The sequence below is a fragment of the Oncorhynchus keta genome, unplaced genomic scaffold, assembly GCF_023373465.1.
Source record: "Oncorhynchus keta strain PuntledgeMale-10-30-2019 unplaced genomic scaffold, Oket_V2 Un_contig_16448_pilon_pilon, whole genome shotgun sequence".
Lineage (NCBI taxonomy): Eukaryota > Metazoa > Chordata > Actinopteri > Salmoniformes > Salmonidae > Oncorhynchus > Oncorhynchus keta.
In genome coordinates, this window is record NW_026279921.1 from 5,905 (window position 1) to 10,000 (window position 4,096).

General features: G+C 42.4%; 1 pseudogene; it reads left to right on the top strand.

Annotated features, from left to right (window-relative positions):
* Positions 1 to 207: 207 nt before the first annotated feature.
* Positions 208 to 4,096, top strand: part of LOC127919359 (metabotropic glutamate receptor 5-like) — a 91,633-nt pseudogene continuing 87,744 nt past the window's right edge.

The window sequence follows — 4,096 nt, forward strand, 5'->3', positions numbered from 1 at the left end:
AACCAAACATCAGCAGGCGCTTTGGTCAGCTTGATACCTGATGCCATTATCAAGGCTTGGCAGCACAGCCCATGGACTCAGTTGACGCGTCCTCCTAGGATGGAGTGTCTCCTACATAGTGTGTTTTGTCTGACACTACACTACCCACCACATACTATAACATATGAATGTCTATAATGTTTCTGTTGTGAATGTCTCTGTCTATAGGTAACTATGGTGAGAGTGGTATGGAAGCCTTTAAGGAACTGGCAGCTAGAGAGGGGATCTGTATCGCTCACTCGGATAAGATCTACAGCAACGCAGGGGAGCACAACTTTGACAAGCTGCTGGAGAAGCTGAGAGGACACCTGCCCAAGGCTCGGGTGGTGGCGTGTTTCTGCGGGGGATGACTGTACGCTGCATACTGATGGCAATGAGACGGAAACACCTGGTTGGGGAGTTCCTACTGGTGGGGAGGTGAGTGGAGAGAGAGCACACACACACACTCACACACACACACACACTAACAAACACACACACACACACACACACACACATACACACACACACACACACACACACACACACACACACACACACACACACACACACACTCACACTCACTCACACTCACTCACACACACACTAACACACACACACTAACACACTAACACACACTCACACACACACACACACACACACACACACACACACACACACACACACACACACACACACACACACACACACACTCACACTCACACTCACACTCACTCACACTCACACACTACACACACACACTAACACACACACACACACTAACACACACTCAACACACACACACACACACACACACACACACACACACACACACACACACACTAACACACACACACTAACACACACACACTAACACACACACACACACACACACACACACACACACACACACACACACACACACACACACACACACACACACACAACACACACACACACACACACACACACACACACACACAGACTACGCACACACACACACACACAGACTAACACACACACACACACACACACACACACACACACACACACACACACACACACACACACACACACACACACACACACACACACACACACGCACACACAGTAACACACACACACACACACACACACACACACACACACACACACACACACACACACACACACACACACACACACACACACACACACACACACACACTGTTTTCATAATTGTAACATCTTGTTTTACACCTTCATCAATTTACATCTCCAGTTGCATCGCAGAGGCTGTTTCCATGGTTACTGGCATTGGCTTCATCTTCGTCACCGTCACCACCATCATCACCACTATCATCATCATCATCACCACCCTGTCATCCTCCCTTGATGCTGAGATACAACTACTCACCAGGTAAATCCTACTGCTTTAATTCACAGGGACTTCGTATGGGAACAACATAAACCGGCATGACAATCTCACAACACTGTTTCCTTCAACAGATGCAGGGATGTCATTGTGTCAAGAAAAGTTAGCGTGTTTGTGTGTCCCCTATTGACAGAGGTTTACAGTACAGCGCTCCTCTTGCCTTCTGAAGATGAGTCGTGGTCTCTCTCTCTTTTCAACGAAAGAGGCAGAAGCACTGGATAGATAATGATGCTTTCATACAGGATTATTAATCTATCCTGATCCATTCATACAGGATTATTAATCTATCCTGATCCATTCATCCAGGATTATTAATCTATCCCTGATCCATTCATCCAGGATTATTAATCTATCCCTGATCCATTCATACGGGATTATTAATCGCTCCGATCCATTCATCCAGGATTATTAATCTATCCCTGATCCATTCATACAGGATTATTAATCTATCCCTGATCCATTCATCCAGGATTATTAATCTATCCCTGATCCATTCATACAGGATTATTAATCTATCCCTTATCCATTCATACAGGATTATTAATCTATCCTGATCCATTCATACAGGATTATTAATCTATCCCTTATCCCATTCATCAGAGTTATTAATCTATCCCTGATCCATTCATACAGGATTATTAATCTATCCCAGTCCATTCATACAGGATTATTAATCTATCCCTGATCCATTCATACAGGATTATTAATCTATCCCTGGATCCATTCATCCAGGATTATTAATCTATCCCGATCCATTCATACAGGATTATTAATCTATCCCTGATCCATTCATACAGGATTATTAATCTATCCCTGATCCATTCATACAGGATTATTAATCTATCCCTGATCCATTCATCCAGGATTATTAATCTATCCCTGATCCATTCATACAGGATTATTAATCTATCCCTGATCCATTCATACAGGATTATTAATCTATCCCTGATCCATTCATCCAGGATTATTAATCTATCCCTGATTCATCCAGGATTATTAATCTATCCCTCGATCCATTCATACAGGATTATTAATCTATCCCTGATCCATTCATACAGGATTATTAATCTATCCCTGATCCATTCATACAGGATTATTTCTATCTGATCCATTCATACAGGATTATTCATCTATCCCTGATCCATTCATACAGGATTATTCATCTATCCCTGATCCATTCATACAGGATTATTCATTTATCCCTGATCCATTCATACAGGATTATTCATCTATCCCTGATCCCATTCATACAGAGGATTATTAATCTATCCCTGTCCATTCATACAGGATTATTCATCTATCCCTGATCCATTCATACAGGATTATTAATCTATCCCTGATCCATTCATACAGGATTATTAATCTATCCCTAAATCCATTCATACAGGATTATTCATCTATCCCTGATCCATTCATACAGGATTATTCATCTATCCCTGATCCATTCATACAGGATTATTCATTTATCCCTGATCCCATTCATACATGATTATTAATCTATCCCTGATCCATTCATACAGGATTATTCATCTATCCCTGTCCATTCATACAGTGATTATTCATCTATCCTGATCCATTCATACAGGATTATTCATCTATCCCTGATCCATTCATCCAGGATTAGTAATCTATCCTCATCCATTCATACAGGATTATTAATCTATCCCTGATCCATTCATACAGGATTATTAATCCACCCCCTGATCCATTTCTAAAAATATCACCTTCTCTAAAATGACAAATTCCCTAATAGCTGGGAAAATCGCTTTTCATGAATTCTGCCTCCAGGCCATTACAAATTACACACTGCTATTCATAGAACTATTTAGTTAGAAAGAGAGTGGAGGGAGGGGGAGGGGAGAGGGAGGGCAGGGAGGGAGGGAGGAGGGAGGAGGGAGGGAGGAGTGGAGAGAAGAAGGAGATGGATGGGGAAACAGAAACTGAGAGGAGGGGAACAGAGAAGAGAGAGAGAGATTTCTCCAGTTTTTAAAAAATCTTCTCCTCCTCCAGTAGGTGTTTATTTTTAAGGTTGTGATCCCTTCCTCCCCAGTCCACTTCTATCCCTGGTGCTCTATAACGGCTCGTCTCATTACTAACATACAGAGGCTGTCAATCAAACCTGAGTGAAACTGAACATAGCAATGCCCTTGGACTACATACATAATTATATTACACTGCTCTGTGCATTATCAGTGTTTCTGGAAACTCTTTCTTTTTAGGTAGTGTTGAATATTTAAATTAAAACTATTTATGAAAATGGTGTCATGGTCTCAGTGTTCTGATGTTGCTACTGGGGAGTGGGACTAAGGGCTCCATTCTGACTCAGTTTCACCAGACAGAATGCCTTTACAATGGCTGGGCTGGAAACGGCAGTACAGTGGAGCCCAGTGGGCCCAGTACAGTCCAGGAAACATCGTAGCTGAGTCAAAGCTCCATTAGCCTCTTCGCCAATGGGATAATAGAGGAGATGTCTGTCTGTCTGTCTGTCTGTCTGTCTGTCTGTCTGTCTGAGCTAGCATGCTGTACATTATTAAGGGAGCCTGAGCTAGCACGCTGTACATTATTAAGGGAGTCTGAGCTAGCACGCTGTACATTATTAAGGGAGCCTGAGCTAGCACGCTGTACATTATTAAGGGAGCCTGAGCTAGCACGCTGTACATTATT